General features: G+C 45.5%; 1 protein-coding gene across 3 annotated transcripts in view; it reads left to right on the forward strand.

Annotated features, from left to right (window-relative positions):
• The window catches only part of slc25a42 (solute carrier family 25 member 42), a 64,778-nt gene that overhangs the window by 8,377 nt on the left and 36,785 nt on the right, over nucleotides 1-19,616 (forward strand). The window contains exon 1 of one of the 3 annotated variants that reach the window (XM_038776909.1): nucleotides 16,111-16,130. The exons of the other annotated variants lie outside the window; for them this stretch is intronic. The gene's annotated coding sequence lies outside the window, so the exon portion shown is untranslated. Of the gene's footprint in view, nucleotides 1-16,110; nucleotides 16,131-19,616 lie in introns of those variants that run through there. 3 annotated transcript variants of the gene reach the window in all.

Here is a 19,616-nt window from a genome sequence, read left to right on the forward strand (position 1 = left end):
TTGGCACTAGGGTGCTTTACCCCGCTGCTGATCTCGCAAGCCTCCAGTGATGCTCCATTGTACTGATGGAACTTCTTGTTGGAAGAAAAAATGACCCTCAAGCGTCCAGGAGGGCAGCCTATTTTCTGTTGAAAAGTCCTCTGATGGTTGAAGGCCTTGGTCAGGTCTATGAAAGAAACGTAGAGTGGTCTACGCTGTTTTCGTTACATCTGAACTGAGAAAAGCATGTCAATCTGCCAGGTAGGCATCCGCACTGAAACTCGATAGTTGCATGACGCCAGGGTCTATCTGTCAGAGCAATGCAAGCAAAGGCCTTCCCTATAATACTGAGCAAAGAGCTGCCTCAGTAATTTTTGTAAAAATCTTTCAAGGGATGAGGGTGTCACTGGCAAGGCCAGCATTCATTGTCCTTGAGAAGGCGGTGCCTTGAAAGTCCATTTGTGTAGGTATATCATAGTGCTGTTAGGGAGGGAGTTCCAGGATTTTGAGCCAACTATAGTGAAGGAACGGTGTTATATTTTCAAGTCAGGATGTGTCTGGCTTGGACGGGAACTTCTTGGTGGTGGTGGTGTTCCCATATATCTGCTGTCCTTGTCCTTCCAGAGGGGACTTCAAAAGGTGGGTGAGGGAGCAGCTGGGCTTCAAGAGGAGCGAGAGAGAGACTGTCTGGGTGCTGATGAGCCAGTGATCACCGAGCTGCTCCGAGGGAGCATTAAGAGCACAGAGGACCTGACCTAGGCATGGCTGGACAGCACTGGGCTTACAAAAGGCCCAAGAGGATGAGTGTGAACAATGAGGGAGCAGCAAGAGCCCGACCTGGGCAAAGCCAGACAGCGTGGGGCCCAGAAGGACGAGTGAGAGCGGTGAGGGTATAGGAGATCATCAATGTGTCCAGCGAGTGAGATCATACTTCAAAAATGGTATCACTGAAGGTGTGTTTGTTAGTTCCTGCCCTATAGCAGAGGCAAATCTCCAATCGCCTTGAATTTCCCTGCAATTGGGCCAAGACCTCGCTCTGTTAGGACTGTGTGGCAGTTGGTATGCAATGTCCACCCCACATTATAAGAATCCACGCATAGACTTCCACCCAAATGAATTTCAGGATCTGGAAGGTCAGGACCCTTATGGACAACCCCAACAGCGACAGACCCGAGCGTCACACTACCATCAAAGCCCTGGAACTCCGGCGCTACAACACTGACATCACTGCCCTGAGCGAGACACGACTGGCAGGAGAAGGCCAGTAAGAACAAGGTGGCGGATACACCTTCTTCTGGAAAAGCAAACCAGAGGGCAGCACGGTGGCGCAGTGGGTTAGCCCTGCTGCCTCACAGCGCCGAGATCCCAGGTTCGAACCCGGTTCTGGGTCACTGTGTGTGGAGTTTGCACATTCTCCCCGTGTTTGCGTGGGTTCCGCCCCCACAACCCAAAAGATGTGCAAGGTAGGTGGATTGAACACGCTAAATTGCCCCTTAATTGGAAAAAAATTAATTGGGTACACTAAATTTGTTTTTACAAAAACAAACAAACAAAAACAAATTGGGGAGATGTCTCAACGAATCCCCCATGGGTTAAGTGTGTGTCTCATGATCTGACGGTTCACCCTGACGCAGAAACAGCCCAATCTCAGCCAGCATTGCCTCGGCCCCGACCCTAGACTCAGCGGATGAGACAAAAGAGGCATTCTATTCCAGCCTCAACCAAACGCTGTCCTGTGTCCTAAAAGAAGACAAGCTGATTCTCCTTGGCAACTTTAATGCCAGAGTTCGGAGGGATGTAAATCTTTGGAAAGGCGTCTAAGGCAGGGAAAGCCTCGGGAAAACAAACTGAGTCTTCCTCCTGACTAATGCCGAGAACATCACCTTGTTCTGCCAGAGAGATGAGCACAAGGCCTCATGGCAATATCCTCGCTCCAAGCACTGGATTTGCTTACCACTCACGGCATGACCGATGTCGGCGACTGCTGGACTGATCACTGGCTAATCAGATCTACCATCTCCAACAACCAGGCCCCAAACCAGCAGAGGCAGAATACAACTCTGCCACAGGATACTCAATGTCGACTCTGAGAAGAAAGACTCAGCCGCGCCTCTCAGCCAACCTGGCGATGACCAACGAGCCAGAGTCGTGATAAAATGCAAGCCATGATCCTCACCAGCGGATCCACCACGGACCTGATACAAGTGAAAATTGGGGTAAAGCAGGATTACATCATTGCACCAGCGCTCGTCTCCATCTTCTGCTTTGAGTACCCAATCATTTTGTTTGCCAATTAAGGGGCAATTTAGCATGGCTAATCCACCTACCTTGCACATCTTTGGGTTTGGGGGTGAGACCCACGCAGACACGGAGAGTGTGCCAACTCCACAGGGAGGTGCCAACTCCTCACGGACAGTGACCCGGGGCCAGAATTGAGCCCGAGTCCTTGGTGCCGTGAGACAGCAGTGCTAACCACTGTGCCACCGTGCCACCCCTGCCTCCATCTTCCTCGCTACAGCACTCCACCCCACCACTCTGAATCTCGCTGCCGGAGTGGAGCTAATCTACAGAAGAAGCAGGAAACTGTTCAACCTCTAACACCTCCCGGCCAGAATCAAGACCACCCCAACGTCTGTCATAGAGCTGCCGTACGCAGATGACTCCTGCATATGTGCACACTCGGAGGCCCAACTACAAACCATCATTGATGCAGATTTATTGAGGTGTATGAGAGAATGGACCTGGGTCTAAACATGCAGAAAACAAAGGTTCTGGGCCAGTCTGCTCCCACCACATAACGCTGCACCCTGACCATCAAGATCCACGGTGAGATTCTGGAAAAATGTGAACCATTTCCCATTCCTCGGGAGCCTCCTTGACACAAGGTGACATCGACAATGAAATCCAACATTGACTCCAATGTGCCAGCACAGCCTTCGCATGCCTGAGGAACAGAGTGTTCGAAAATCTAGACCTCAAACCCAGCATCAAGCTCATGTTGTACAGAGCAGCCATGGTCTTTTGCCCTCCTGTATGCATCAACATGGACAATGAACACCTCAAATCCCTGAAGAGGTATCACCAAAGTTGCCTCCAAAAAATCCTGCAAATCCACTGACAGGGTAGACTTACCAACATGAACGTCCTCCCCAGGCCAGTATTGAAGCACTGGTTGTGCTTGACTAGCTGTGATGGGCGGGCCACGTTGTCCACATTGTAAGGACCCTTTGTGTTGATTCCCTTTGTTCCTATTTCTTATTTTTCCCTTTCTCGTTTTTGGTCTATGGATCATTAATGGAGACCTACTTTTAAGTCAAGTAGAGTAAGTGTCAAAATAGTACATTGTTATAAAGTTTTGTATTTGGACGCCCTATGCTGCTCTTGCTCATGTATTTGCTTTGTTTGGTCCCTTGTTCCACACTGTAACCAATCACTGTTTATCGATGTACCATTTGTCAATGTACTTTGTTGATCTTTCATATCTACTATGTACGTACTGTGTACATTCCCTTGGCCACAGAAAAATACTTTTCACTAATTCGGTACATGTGACAATAAATCAAATCAAAATCAAATAGGAACCCAGACTTTATGGCACCTAAGAGATTGGAGGGGTTTGTTTTGATTGCTTGGCTGGTGGCCAATGGATTGGCAAGGGACAGTGGGCTGCTTTATCCTGGATAGTGTAAAGCTTCTTGAGTGTACTTGGAGCTGCACTCATGCAGGCAAGGAGCGAGTATTCCATCACACTCCTGACGTACCTTGTAGATTGTGGACAGGTTAGGAGAGTCAGGAGGAGAGTTACTTGCTGCAGGATTCCTAGCCTCTGACCTGCTCCTGTAGCCACAGTATTTATAGTTCAGTTCGGTCTCTGGCCAGTGATAACCCTCAGGATTTTGATGGTGGGGTATTTAGTGATGATAATGTCAAGGGACGGTGGTTAGATCTCTCTTGTTGGGGCTGTTCATTCCCTGGCATTTGTGTGCTGTGAATGTTCCTTGCCACTTGTCAGCCCAAACAAGGATATTATCCAGGTATTGTTGCATTTGGGCACAGATTGTTTCAGTATTTGAGGAGTCAAGAATGGTGTATGAATATTGTGCAATCGTCAGCAAACGTTCCTAGTTCTGACCTTGTGATGGAAGGAAGATCATTGAGGCATCAGTTGATGGTGGTTGAGCCTAGGACACAACCCTGAGAAATCCCTGCATGATGTCCTAGAGCTGCAATGATTGACCTCCAACCACCACAAGCATCTTCCTTTGTGCTGGGTATGACTCCAACCAGCGGAGAGATTTCCCCCTGATTCTTATTGACTCCAGTTTTATTCGGGCTCCTTGATGCTACACTCTGTCAAATACAGCCTTGATGTCAAGGGCAGTCACCCTCACCTCACCTCTGAAGTTCAGCTCTTTTGCCTATGTTTGTATCAAAGCTGTAATGAGGCAAGCAGGTTATTCCTAAGCAAATGCCACTTGATTGCTCTGCCCTTCCATCACTTTACTGATGATCAAGAGTAGACTGGTGAGGCGGTAATTTGCCAGGTTGGATGTGTCCTGCTTTTTGTGTACAGGCCATACTCGGGCATTTTTCCACATCACCGGGTAGATGTCGGATTGTTGTCAACACTGCAATTGCCCTGTTGTCGTCATTGCAATGTCCCCCTTATTTTTGTACTATGGTTGCAGCATGCATGTCATGAGGCACAAATCTTTCCTTCCAACAGAGACCCAAGTGTTCATAGAGATGCTGCAGCAGTGCCAGCTTTCCACTTCTGGCAGCTTAATGAGAAACAGTTCATAGTGTATTGACGACTGTGTTGGATCAGATGGTGAGGAGGCTGCTCTGTAACAGTAGAAATGTATTAATTAGTGCTTTCCTGACTAGAGATAAAGAGTAGCAATAGTGGAAGGGGGATGGGAAGGGTTGGTTGTGTTAGCCTGTTATCATTTAACGTGAGACTGCAGGAGGAGCCTGTTTAGAAAGAAAATCAACAGCAGATCTGAGTCTACGGGAGTGTCTAATAGTGAAGTCATGTTTTCAACGAGTGTACACACTCTCTTTGCTGGGCTCCTATATAAGGATCATCATGTAGTTTGTTGATATCCTGTCCTCAACACATGCCCATGTGCATGCTAATTGTAAGTGTACTTTAATTTGTATTTAATTGTCAGATTAATGAGTCTCTCACTGGTTTTGCTGTCTTTGGCTTCTACCAATTTTGAAAAGGGGTCTAATTTTTGTGATGCTTGCATCTGTTTGAGAATAGGTTTATTAAGATTAGTATGCAGAAACCTGGACCCGAGAGGTGAATACTGGAGCAAAAGTGGGTGAATGCTTGCAGGTTAGAATCTTTCCCAGTTGTTGTATGTAAGGGAGGAATGCAGAAAGTTCACTAATGCATCCTGGCAGCTGGTCAGGGTGTGGTGCATGACCTTGTGGGGGAGGGTTTTCTGACCAGCAAGTTGAACATTGAGGTACAATTATTGGAAAACACATGCTGCACTGTGGCTGAAGATGCAGTTGCTGCTATGCATATGTCCAGAAATCCACAATGTTGCCACCGTGGTCTTGACAGTACTTATTGTGAAAGAGGTAAAGAAAGGCAGAACTTGTATTTTTATAATGCCCTTCATAACCACCAAATAAATGTCTTCAAGTGCTTTCCAGCCAATGAAGTATTTTTGATATGCAGGAAATGCAGCAGCCAATTTACACACAGCAAGCTCCCACAACAAAGAATTTTTGTACAATTTAGATAACTCTGATATTGTTGACTTAAAGCCTGTTTTACGTTCACATGATTAGTTTACTGTAAAGGGGAGACTTCCATTGATGGCCATGAGCTCCTGCTTGGAGGCTTCGGTTTAGGCACTTACTACCCAGTTAACGGGTGTTTTGGTAGTAAACAGGATAAAGAAATTGAAGTTTATTGCTTTCTCCTCCAATGTGGAATGTTGGCGGGTTATAATACTAGGCTTAAATTGAATAAAGCCCCCCGCTCAGGATTTGGGTGACCCTCATGGCGCAGCGAAGTAAAGTATGGTGGAACTGGCCGTGTCCTCGTCGCCCTTCCCACTGTCTATGGAGCAGTTAATGAAGTTTATCACCAGTGAATTTAACGAGCATCGATCAAAGCAGCAGCACCTCGTTGTAGGGCTTTGGAGAGGGTGGAGAAGTGAATGGAGGCACAGGATGCGACAATTTGGGAGGTGGAAGGTGGTCTCGACCCACAGCACCGGATCGTGTCTCTAGAGGTAGAGGTAACCATGCTGGCAGAGGAGAACAGAAGTGTTGAAGGCCAGAGTGGGTGACAGGAAAATTGATCCAGGCATCAAAACTTGAGAATAGTTGAGCTGCCGATTTACATGGCAAAGATGTTTGGGAAGCTGGCTGAGAAGGTCCTGGAGGTGGAATGGGTCCACCGGTCGCTGCGTCAGAGGCCAAGAGCTGGAGAACCGATCGTCCAGGTGCCGAAGTACCAGGAGAAATAGTGGAGGGAGTGGATTTTGAGGTGGGAGAAATCCACACACGACTGTAGTTGCGAGGGTCATCCGAAGCCTGTTTATCAGGACATTGGTGTCAACCTGGCAAAACATTGAGCGAGCTTCAACAAGACCAAAGCCTTAGGAGTAAAATTCAATTTGGGATGCTGTGTCTGGCAAAACTGGGGGTCAGGTTCAAGGGGAGTTAGGGAGCCGGGGATGGGTTTGTTTTCTTTATTCGGGGTTGGCGGGTGGGTGTAGTGGGGAGGTGGCTGGTTGGGTGGAGCATTCGAAGGAGGGGCAGGGTGGAATGAGAGGGGAAGGGGTGGGCTGTAAGCTGGAGATGTATGTGTTTTTGATGTTAGGTGTAGGCCGGGATGGAGGTGGTGACCACCTTGGGTGTGACTGATCTCAAAGGGGACTCTCTGGAGGTGGAGAGTGGTAGGGGACAGGGGTTGGAAGTGCCATTAGGACTGCAAGAGGTAATGGACTGCATCGGACCTATACAATCTGGGAAGGCACTGGGGCCTGACGGCTTTCCGGTGGAATTTTATAAGCAGTTATCAGCTTCATGAGCGCCACATCTATTGGGGATGTTTAGCAATTCGTTGGCACAGGGGAAATTGCCTAAGACGCTGGCGCAGGCATTCATCCTCCTGATTCCAAAGAATGATAAGGATCAGATGGAATGTGGGTCTTATAGGTCCATCTCCTTGTTGAACATTGATATGACAGTGGCGAGGCATCTGGAGAGTTGCGTTCTGGAGAGGTGAGTTCTGGAGGTGATCTCTGAGGATCAGTCTGGCTTTCTGGAGGGGCAACAGTTGTTGAGTGACATTAGGTGGCACAGTGGTTAGTGCTGCTGCCTCAGAGCTCCAGGGACCCAGGTTCAATTTCGGCTTCGGGTGATTGTCTGGGTGGAGTCTGCATGTTCTCCCCATGTCTACGTGGGTTTCCTCTGGGTGCGCCAGTTTCCTCCCATAGTCAAAAGATGTGCAGGTTAGGTGGATTGGCCATGATTAATTGCCCCTTAGTGTCCAAAAGGTTAGGTCGGGGGTACTAGGGTGGATGAGTGGGCTTAAGTAGGGTGCTGTTTCCAAGAGCTGGTGCAGACTCGATCGCCGAATGGCCTCCTTCTGCACTGTAAATTCTATGATTCTATGAAATCTAGGGAGAAGGTGCCAGAAGTAATTATTTCTATGGACGCAGAAAAGGTTTTTGATTGGGTGGGATGGAGGTACCTTTCTGATATCCTGGACAGTTTGGGTTTGGGCCAATGTTTACCTCCTGGGTGAGATTGTTATATACCGACCCTACGGTGAGTGTAAGATGCAAATGCGGTGAGCTCCGGCTGCTTGGGGATGCCCGTTCTCCCCATTGCTATTTGCGTTGGCTATTGAACCCCTGGCCATCGCATTTAGGTCATCGAAGAAATGGTGAGACATTGAGGGGGTGTGGATCAGAGCACATGCGGACGATTTGTCACTGAATGTTTCGGACCTATTCATGTATGGGGAGGATAATGGGTTGTTAAAGAAGTTATTAAAAAAATTTTTAATATAAATTTAGAGTACCCAATTATTTTTTCCAATTAAGGGGCAATTTAACGTGGCCAATCCACCTAACCTGCACATCTTTGGGTTGTGGGGGCGAAACCCACGCAGACACGGGGAAAATGTGCAAACTTCTCACAGACAGTGACCCAGGGCCGTGATTCGAACCCAGGTCCTCAGCGCCGTAGGCAGCAATGCTAACCACTGTGCCACCGAACTGCCTGTTAAAGAAGTTTTGAATCTGTTTAGGGGGTGAGGGGTTGTGGTTTTGTTTGAGGGTGTGTTTTGTTTATTTTATTGATCTGTATTCATTAAAAAAGTTTAATTAAAATACTTTAAAAGAAGTTTGGATCCTTCACAGGGTACAAGAGTGAGAACTCCCAGGTGAATTCCTGGATAGGGTGCAGACTTGGGAACCTTGCATTTAGGCTGGCCAAAACTAAACAAAGTTCGGGTCTCGGGTGGGCCATGATAGACAAATTAAATTTGGCCAGTTTGGTGGAGGGGGTGAGAGGTGACCTGAACAGGTGGGGTGTTCTCCTGCTTCCCTTGGCGGATAGAGTAGACTATAAAAATGAAAATTTTCCCGAGGTTCCTGTTTGTGTTTCAGTCTTTCCTGATTTTCCTCCCCAAAGCGTTTTTCGTGAGGGCCAATAAGTTAATTTCGGCATTTGTGTGAGCGGACAAGCACCTAGGATCCGGAGAACTTTCCTGCAGAGGTGGTGATGTTCGCGGGAGGGGACTGGCGCTACCAAATTTATGGTATTACTGGGTGCGAGTGTAGTGTAACAGTGGTTGGAAGGAGGGGGGGGGGGGGGGGGGGGGGTCAGGGTGGTAAAAAATGGATACTTCTTGCGTTGGGGTGTGTTTAAAAGCATTGGTCATAGTCCCTCTCCAGTTCTCCCCGTCTAGGAAAACTGTGAGCCCAGTGGTGGTGCTGGCATCCCTTAATATTTAGAACAAGCTCAGGCGGCACTTTGGATGGGGGGCAGGTCGGTACTGCCTGTGAAAATCGTAGATTTGCGGCGTCGAGGATGAACGCAATTTACAGGAGCTGGGGGAGGGAGGGGGTCGAGAGGATCAGCGATCTGTTTGTGGAGAGTAGATCGTGGGAATGGAGGAGTTGAAGGAGAAATACCAGCACCCCGAGGGAGCAGATTTATGTATATGCAGGTGCGAGACTTTGTCAGCAAAGAGTTTCCTTTGTTCCCTCAGCTCCTGAGTCATACCTTGATGGATAGATTGTTATCATGCAATGAGCTGGTGGAAGTGAAGATCTCTGATATATATGGTTGGTTGCTGAAGACGGGGAAGGCTCCGTTTTGAGATAACTGCGAAGTGAGCGGAGGGGCTGGTTGTGGCACTGGGGGAAGGCCTGGAGTGAAATACTGTACCGGGTGATCTCTACCTCCTGTGCCAGGATGAACCTGATTCAATTTAAAGTGGTTCACAGGGCTCATATACCTAGAGCGTGTATGAGTGGGTTCTTCCCAGATGTGGAGAATAGGTATGAGAGGTGCTCAAGAGTGTCCGGTGAATCACGTGCACATGTTTTGGTCCTGCCCAAAACTGGTTGAGTTCTGGGCATCAGTGTTTGCAACTTTGTCGACAATCGTGGGTGTGAGATTGGAGCCGTGCCCTTTACGTAGCAATTTTTGTCTGATCAGAGTTGGTGGAGCTGCTGGAGGGGTTGGGGGCTGATGTTGTGCTCTTCACCTCTCTGATTGCCTGGTGACAGAAGCTGCTTGGATGGAGGTCAGCGTTGCGATCGAGGGCTTCGGCATGGTTGGGGGATGTGGCAGAGTTTCTGCAAATGGAGAAAATTTAATTCGCCCTTGGGGGGAGGTGGGGGTTGTGGTCAGGGGAGGGATTCCACTCGAGGTGCAGACTGTTTATCTCTGCTTTCAAAGATCTGTTTGTCGCCAGCAGTTAGTAGGGGGGAGGGGATGGGAGGCTTGTTTTGGGGGTAACATTAGTCACTTTATAAAGATATAAAATGACAAGCTGCCATATGGTTGCGAGTGTTTTTTTATGATTGTGGGAACTTTTGTAATGTTTGGAATAAAATATATATATTTTAAAAGTTTATTAAAAAGTGTAGGATTGTGTAGAGGTTGTGGATTCAAACCCCACCTCATGAAATTACAAAAAGGTGAATTTGATCAAATCTGGTGTTTGTGAGATGTGGGTGTCGCTGACTAGTCCAGCAATTATTGTCCCTCCCTAGTTGCCTGTGAGAAGGTGGTGAGCTACATGAAACTAAGGGAAAAAGTTCAGTGCTCCTCAGGGAAAGGAAACCTGCACCCCTACCAGGACTCACCGATTGATATGCGGTTGATAGAAAAACATCTGTTTACATAGAAAAACATAGACCAGCATCTGTGGATGCTTCCAGACTTCCTGAGTTTTTCCAGTACTTTGTTTTTATTTCAGGTTCTCAGCCTCTGCAGTATTTTGCTCTTATTTTGGTGGTTGATTAAAGACTGCTGAAGTTGCTGAGCAACTTGGGCAACCGGACAAATCCTTGGTTAACAGGAGGAACGCGTATATAAATCAGGTGGCTGTGGGTTGTCTTTTTTGGCTTTTTGTCCTGTACCAGATCACAGGCCAGCAGCTAAAACTGGGCAAGCACCTGACTACTTGTTCACTTGTCTGGATACTTATTGAGGGATAATACATAGCCTTTTCATGGCGTACCAAAGGCTGTGACAAATCAGGCGATGAGGGTGTTGCTGTCGTTTGCATTAAGCAGACCCTTGCCAGTATTTTTATTTTAAATTTCATTATCTGGGATATGGTCATGCTTGGCCCATTTTTATTGCCTTTGTGCCCTTCAGGAGGTGGCGCTGAACTGCCACCTTGACCTGCTGCAGTCTGTGTGGAGTTCCAGGATTTTGAATCGGTGACAATGAAGGAACTGTGACATATATCCAAGTCAGAATGGTGTGTGATTTGGAGGTGATGGTTCGCCCACATATCTGCTGCACGCGTTTTCCACATCCCGATTACAAACTTTTAAATTGAAAAAAGATGTAGGACTTGAACCCTACTCTCAAAATTCTTGGTCAACGTTTAGTCCCTCTTTTCTCCAGTCACGGACATTTGGCCAAGTATACTGATGCTCTAATGTTTTCATTGTTGTGTGGCGTTACAGATATGATCCTTATTTCTTGCAGTTATTACGAACAGAGCATTTTTATTATCATGACGTAGATTCTATATTTATCTGTTCCGGCAATTCACTGAAACGCAATCTTGATGCAAAATGTAGTTGGATTGCAGCAGTTCTGACATTTTCTTGTTTAAGTTTTGGATGGACCATCCTCACACTCTGCTCTTCTTATTGGCATGGTAAATAATTTGGGAATGGAACAAATGCTGCAACTCCCTTCACTTGACAAGTGCAGTACTAGCTGCTGTCAGTGTTGTCATTATTATTCTTGTGTTATGATTACAAGTGACAAGACGCTTATTTTCTTGTCCATCCCCAGGTGTTCTGAGTAAGCAATGGTGGGACTTCTTGAATCGTTGCAGTCCTTGTGGTGCTTCCAGTGGCGTCAGCCGTGGTTAAGTGAGCATCCACAATTTTCTGACTCCAGAGGCTTTCGCACAAACTCCTACTGCATTACTGAGGGATTGTTGCACTGTGGGAAGGTGTCATCTTCCAATGCCTCCCCCTCAAGTGCATGCCTCCCCCTCAAGTGCATGTGAAAGGTTGCACGACACTATTCGAAGAAAGAGTTGCAGAGTTCCCCCCAGTGCCCTAGGCAATATTTATATTGCAACTAAGGAGAATTTATCTGCCCACTCCTCTCATTGCTGGTTGTGAGGTCTTGCTGTCAACAATGACCATACTTCACAATAACTTAGATGGGCTGCACAGGTTGAAATGTGCTACGAGGGAATTTCAGGATATTAACCCAGCGACAATTTAGCATTTTTAAAAGTGCCAGAGACTCCATGCCAAGTGTCACTGTCTAACTGGCAAGGATTACTTGACTCTAATACTGAGATCTGCGATAGAAGCAGGACCGCAGTGCCAAATAACTCAAATCCAATTGGTTGCCAGGTGAGGTTGGATATTAAGTGTCTTCTAATTGATTACACCAGATTGTAATGAAAATCCATTAACGGGAACAGAGGACCATCACTGCTATTTTGCCTTCAACAGGTCAGGAGAGTATTTTTCTTAACTTTTGTGGTCCTATTACTCAAGTTTAAACCTCTCTGAGAACTACTCAGCTTTCTGAAAAATTGTGACTTCACGTTGCAGATGAGTTGTTATTTATGCACTCAATTCATGAGATCCTAATTTCTATATTTCTCTGTTTTATGTGATATTGAGTCTGTTATAGCTGCTAGTGAATGAAGATTGATATGAAATTCAATCATTTCAACATTTGAAAATCCTCATTATATCTTTTTGTGTTGCCTTTTGTGGTTAGGTGAGGAAAGTGTTGCAATTTGTGCTCTCTTCATATTCCTTCACTGTGGGATCAAAATCCTGCGATTCCCACCCTGACAGTACTGTGTGTATACCTACACCACATGGACTGCAGTGGTACAAGAAGGCAATTCACTGCCTCCCTCTCCAGGGCAATTAGTGATGGGCAATAAATGCTGGCCTAACCAGCGACGCCCACATTGAACTTAAAAATACTCTACATCTGATGTCACATCTTGAAGCCAGAGTGATACCATTAATCCTCTGCCAAGTTCGCCATAGTAAGAAGTCTTACAACACCAGGTTAAAGTCCAACAGGCTTGTTTCAAACATGAGCTTTCGGAGCACTGCTCCTTCCTCAGGGGAATGGAGAGGTATGTGGACATACCTCTCCATTCACCTGAGGAAGGAGCAGTGCTCTGAAAGCTCGTGTTTGAAACAAACCTGTTGGATTTTAACCTGGTGTTGTAAGACTACTTACTGTGCTCACCCCAGTCCAACGCCAGCATCTCCACATCAAGTTCACCATGACATTGGAGCAAAACGTCATGATGGCACACATAAAGGACTTGAACTCTGCTCCGATCGGCAGTTCTGAAACAATAAACTAGTTTAGAAGGAATGAATGAGCAGATGGATCTGGGTTCGATTCCCGGCTTGGGTCACTGTCTGTGTGGAGTCTGCACGTTCTCCCCGTGTCTGTGTGGGTTTCCTCCGGGCCCTCCGGTTTCCTCCCACAAGTCCCGAAAGAGGTGCTTTTTAGGTGAATTGAATATTCTGAATTCTCCCTTGGTGTACCCGAGCAGGCATCGGAGTGTGGTGACCAAGGGCTTTTCATGGTAACTTCATTGTAGTGTTAATGTAAGCCTACGCATGACACTAATAAAGATTATTATTATTACAGTTAGGGTTGAGCAGAAGTTAAGTCAAGCACTCTTGAATGGACCTGAGCCTTTTATTTGCTCCTCCTTTAAGCCATTCTTTAAAACCTATCTCTTTGACCAAGCGTTTGGTCACCAATCCTATGCCTCCTTAGCTGACTCATTGTTAAACTTTTTACAACACTGCCTTGAAGCATCTTGGCATATTTTTATATATTAAGTCAATATCTGAACGCAAGTTCTTGTTGAGAGACCCTCTTTAGGATAAGCAGCTAAACCAAGACCCTATTGGTTGGTACGTGTGGATTTGAAAGACCGCTTGACCCGATGCAAAGAACGCAGGGAGTACCCCTGATGCCCACCAACCAACAAATTAAACATGTTAACTGTTCATTCTCACTTTCTGTAACCAATTGGTTGCTAAGTTTCCCCATAAGTTAATTCAATTCAATAATATTGTGAAGTGCTTGAGATTTGATCGTTGTAATTCCTGATGTATTAGTATTATTTGTTTTGATCTGAGTTTCCAGCACTGAGCTTACAAAGTCCAACACAGTTTGATTTGTTGGAGTTCACTATTTACACAATAAGCAAATCAATCTTCCAATATTTGACAGCCAGTTAGCCATGCTTATTTAGTTGGGATATTTGGATTCTGTTCAGAGTCCAGAAATGCCATGTGTGTCATTAGATTGGTTGATCAGAATGGTGTGAAACTTTGGCCTCAAATTCAGGGATGGTGCAATTCCTAGCCACAGGCAGTGCCGGGTTTCAAGTAAGTGCCTCCCTAGTTTCGCTGGATTAAAACGAGACCAATCTGGAGGAATAGTCTGCTCAGTTTGGGTTGTGACTTGTATTATGCATTGGTGTCAACCTGCCGCCTTGTCGCTGGTTATAAAATATGCCTTGGCACTACTTTGAAAACAGATGGGGAATTCTTCCTGGTGATTAGGCTAATACTTAACCCTCACCAATATCATTAAAATAAATTATCTGGTCAATATTATGTTATCATCTGTGAACCTTGTTGGACATAAGTTGGCTGCTGCGTATTCTTTTTACAATAAGCACCTCATTGGTTGTAAAATGCTTTGCGATATCCTATGGTTGTGAAAGGTGCTATATGAAGGCAAGTTCTTTTGCGTTTTGTCATTCTCTGTCTATCATCTATCAATGTAACAATGCAATCAGAACTGCACTGGTCTGTTAAATGATCAAGAGAAATCATGCCTCAGTGTTAATCCAGTGTAAATGAAGCCCGAATCCAGAGGCCATGTCCAATGAGTTGCTGCAGCAAAGCAGTACAGTCCTTTGCTCGTCGTTTTGAGCTTGGGCACCTGTTTTGCACTTTGCAGGTTTAGCATTGGTGGAAACCTGAAATTGATTCACTGCGCTACTAAACACCGTAGTGCGAATTAACCCCATGAGATTGTTCACCGAGGGGGTTTGTCTGCATAACAATGATACTCCAGAGCTTTTGACTTTAAATTAATCTGATGTAAAACAAAGATGATCAAATTCTAGATGACTGAACTTAATAAGTAATTTTAGGGTTGAACTCTTTGCTAACGCTAAAACATATCACTTAGGAAGTGTAGGACGGCACGGCGGTGCAGTGGTTAACACTTCTGCCTATGGCGCTGAGGACCCGGGTTCGATCCCGGCTCAGGGTAACTGTCCGTGTGGAGTTTGCACATCCTCCCCGTGTCTGTGTGGGTTTCACTCCCAAAGATGTGCAGGTTAGGTGGATTGGCCATGGTAAATTGCCCTTAATTGGGAAAAAAATAGTTGGGTACTCTACATTTAAAAGTGTATTGCCCAGTGTGGAGCAGACACACAGCCCAATAAATTCCTAAAATCAATCTCTGATCTGTGCTGAATAAGCTGTTCCTTGACAGATATTACAGTATCCTGATCTAGTGAGATTTTAAAAATCAGCTAGAGCCCTCAGCCAGTAATTGACCTGAAACTTTACTCTGTTTCATTCTCCACAGGTAAACCTTGATCTTCCTGTGTATTCCCAGCATTTTCTATTTTTTCCTCATCTAACGTTCCTTGTTGGAAAACGTGTAGAATTTGATTCCTTGTCCCCAGCAACTGATTCATAATCTCATATCCCATGTTTATGTCCTCCTATTTGAGAACCACATACTGAAGTACACTTGGTGTGTGAACAGCCTGGCCCACTGATTAGTATTGTCACAATTTTCTCTCCGCGGTCAAATCCTCTTTATGTTAAAGAGCAATTTTGAATGCCATGACACCTTTCGATGCTGTGTCTCTGTGTTACAAGTGACCAAAAGATAGGGATATTGGTGAAGCTGAGGTTGGTCTCCTTAGAGCAGAGAAGGACAGATCTCGTAAAGGTGTTTGAGTTATTTGGGGGTTTTGGGAGAAAAGTAGGGAGAAATTTGTTTCCTCTGGCAAGTAGACCAGTATTCACAGGTAATCGACATGAGGAAAAGCTTTTTTACGCAACATTATTTTTTACCTGCAATGTACTGCCTGAAAGTGTGGCAGAGGCAGATTTAGAACATAGAACATAGAATGCAGAAGGAGGCCATTCGGCCCATTGAGTCTGCACCGACCCACTTAAGCCCTGACTTCCACCCTATCCCCATAACCCAATAACCTCTCCTAACCTTTTTGAACACTCAGGGCAATTTATCATGGCCAATCCACCTAACCTGCACATCTTTGGACTGTGGGAGGAAACCTGAGCACGCGGAGGAAACCCACGCAGACACAGGGAGAACGTACAGACTCCGCACAGACAGTGACCCAGCAGGTATCGAACCTGGGACCCCTGGCACTGTGAAGTCACAGTGCTAACACTGTGCTACCGTTCATTGTTTTTAGTGTGTATACGGGCTTTGCACTCGTTCTTGTTTTCACATCTCCAAAACTTCATCAAAGTGTCCTTTTTGCTATGCTTGTCGAACACGTATAGATATCCATTGAGAAAATTTAGGTTTGTCTTTCTTACTTAAAATACTTTCAGCCATTTCTGCAGATGGGTTCGACTTAACTACTTTTAAACATTTAAGAGAAAGTGAAATTCTAACAGTATGTTGCGCTACAGAACTAGGTGATTAGTACTAACTAGGCAGTTCCTATACTCTTAATAAGCATTAACTAGGTAATATTGGCATACATTCACCAGAGTAATACTTGTGCAAAAAGGGCTAAATTGTTAAATTGTTTGGGCAGGTTTCAAAAAGGGCTAAATTGTTAAATTGTTTGGGCAAGTTTCGTAACTTAAAATTTGTAGTGGGCTAGTCAGCACTGAATATTGGCGGCGCCAAATCGTTGAATGCCAAAAGCATGGGCGCCAAAACATATGGTGCCAAAACGACGGCGCCACAAAATCGGCGCCAAAATGGCGGGGCCAAATGGTACCATTCCCATTTAAGCATAGCTTTCAAAGGGAGAATTGGATAACTTTGTAAGGAGAGAAAATTTTCAGGACTGCCAGACAAAGGCAAGGGAATGGGACTGGTTTAGTTCCAGCAGAGAGCTGGCAAATGCAAGATGGGCTGAATGGCTTCCTTCTATGGGCAGCATGGTAGCACAGTGGTTACCATTGTGGCTTCACAGCACCAGGGTCACAGGTTTGATTCCCGCTTGTCGTTGCAGAGTCTGCATGTTCTCTCCATGTCTGCATGGGTTTTCTCCGGGTTCCAGGTCCTCCCACCAAATCCCAAAAAACGTGCTACAGTAGTCCCCCGTTATACGCTGGGTGTTGGGGTCCAAGACAGCCACCCGCGTTACATCCGAGCCGCGGATCATTTTATCATTCAAAACTCATACGAACAGTCATTTGGAATTTTAAACTATATAAACTTATACTAAACACATATAAACGCAGGGTAGAAGTGTGGAGGCAGGAATTCTGTAATTTGAGAAACAGGATTTGGACATCACACATTTTGAAGGAGTACAGAGAAAAAGCCTCGCATCACTGCGCCCGGAGGCGTACAGACTGTTCGAGAGCGGAGCAGAGACCACAGGGCAAGTGACTGCAGATGTCAACATCCAAGCTTTAAAACTGAGCCCACTCCCCAATGCCCGCGAGTAAGGGTTCCCCTTCCTGAATGCAGCCCATCACTCTCGCTGCTGTCAGCAGGCTTGTTTGCTAAAAATAATCCGCTCCCCGACTGGAAACCTGAAGTTGCCCCAGCTCCGTCCCAGTGCAAATAAGTTGGGGTCCATAAGCCCCCCCCGCCGTATATCGCGAACCGCGGTATTGCGGGGCGCGGTATAACGGGGGACTACTGTATTGAGTAATTTGAACACTCTGAATTCTCCCTCCGTGTACCCGAACAGGCGCTCGAATGTGGCGACTAGGGGCTTTCACAGTAACTTAATTGCTGTGTTAATGTATGCCTACTTGTGACAATAAAGATTATTATTATTATGCTCTAACAATTGTGTGATTTAAACTGACTGGCAAAAGAACTAAACAGGAAATGATAACTTTTTGCATACTGGCATTTGTTAAAATCTGGAATACATTTCATGAAAGGAACTTTCAAAAGGCATTTGAACATGTACTTGAAAAACAATTTGCAGGATTTTTTTCTTTCAAAGAACCAGCATGTTGAATGATTGTTGTCTTTGCATTTACAATTCTATGATTAGCCTTGGTAGGAATGATTGGGAGAAATGTTATTATTGAGATGAGGGTTTGGGCTGATTAAATGATGCTTGTTGTTAGAGAATAGAATTCCTTCCATTTTGGGCACTTAGTTCAATATTAAATATTTCAATATTGGGTTTGTTTTCTTCCAAACTTGGTAATCAGCTTCTTTCCTTTTCTGTGCATAGTGTTTATTATTCCCCCTCAATTAACATCACAGAAACAGATTATCTGGTTATTCACATATTACAGTTTGTGGGAGTTTACTGTGGACAGGCTATTTGACTGTGGATAAAAATAAAATGAAAATCGCTTATTGTCACAAGTAGGCTTCAAATTAAGTTACTGTGAAAAGCCCCTAGTCGCCACATTCCGGCGCCTGTTTGGGGAGGCTGGTACGCGAATTGAACCATGTTGCTGGCCTGCCTTGGTCTGCTTTCAAAGCCAGTGATTTAGCCCTGTGCTAAACAGGCCCTACATTGTGGCTGTACATGATTTTGGAGCTACTCTGTGGCTCCTTGCAAATTTTGCATTATGACTTATTGTTGCGCCGCCCTTAATTTAGACAAGTATCCCAAATTAATTTTTTTACATTCCTGAAGGCAGTGTTGGACCTCATCATTGTCTGTCTATGTTAACAGTAGGCATCCAAGATATGGAAATCCCAATTGCCCTTGGAACGGTGGTGGTGAGTTGTCTCCTTGAACTGCTCCAGTCCATGTGGGATGGGTACACCCAGGGTGCTTTTAGGGAGGGAGTTCCAGTATTTTGACCCACCCAGCAACAGTGAAGGAATGGTGATATAGTTCCAAGTCTGGATGGTGTGTGGCTTGGAGGGAGACTTGCACGTGGTGGTGTTCCCATGCATCTGCTGCCCTTGTCCTTCTAAATTGCAGTGGTTATGGGTTTGGATTGTGCTGTCCAAGAAGTTTTGGTGAATTCCTGCAGAGCATTTTGTAGTACACAATGCTGCCACTGTGCATCGGTGGTGGAGGGTGTAATTGTTTGTGGATGGGGTGCCAATCAGACAGGCTGCTTGATGTTGATGCTTTAAAAAAAATAAATTTAGAGTACCCAATTTTTTTTTCCCAATTAAGGAGCAATTTAGAGTTGCCAATTCACCTACTCTGCACATCTTTTTGGGTTGCGGGGGTGAGACCCATGCAGACAGTATACAAACTACACACGGACAGTGACCGGGGTCCTGATCGAACCAGGTTCCTCAGCGCCGTGAGACAGCAGTGGTAAATCCCCAAGATGCTGATAGTGGGGGATTCATCGATGGTAATGTTGATTGAATGTCATGGGGAGATCATCTCTTGTTGGAGATGATCATTGCCTGATGCTTGTGAGTCAAGAATGTTATTTGCCAATTGTCATTCCAAGCTTGGGTATTGTCTAGATCTTTTTGCATTTAGATTCGGATTGCTTCCGTATCTCTGCAGTCATGAATGGTGCTGAATATTCCAGAGCTTGGGGTATGGAATTTGAAGGCATGACCAGCAATGGTGGAGCGATTAAAATCGGCATGCTTGGGAGGCCAGATTTGGAGAAATGCATTTTGTCAGTTTAATATCACTAAATATTTATTTTGTGCTCCAAAGCCAATATCACTAGCAGCTGGATTAAAATAGT

This window comes from Scyliorhinus canicula, chromosome 18, assembly GCF_902713615.1.
Source record: "Scyliorhinus canicula chromosome 18, sScyCan1.1, whole genome shotgun sequence".
In the NCBI taxonomy this organism is placed as follows: domain Eukaryota; kingdom Metazoa; phylum Chordata; class Chondrichthyes; order Carcharhiniformes; family Scyliorhinidae; genus Scyliorhinus; species Scyliorhinus canicula.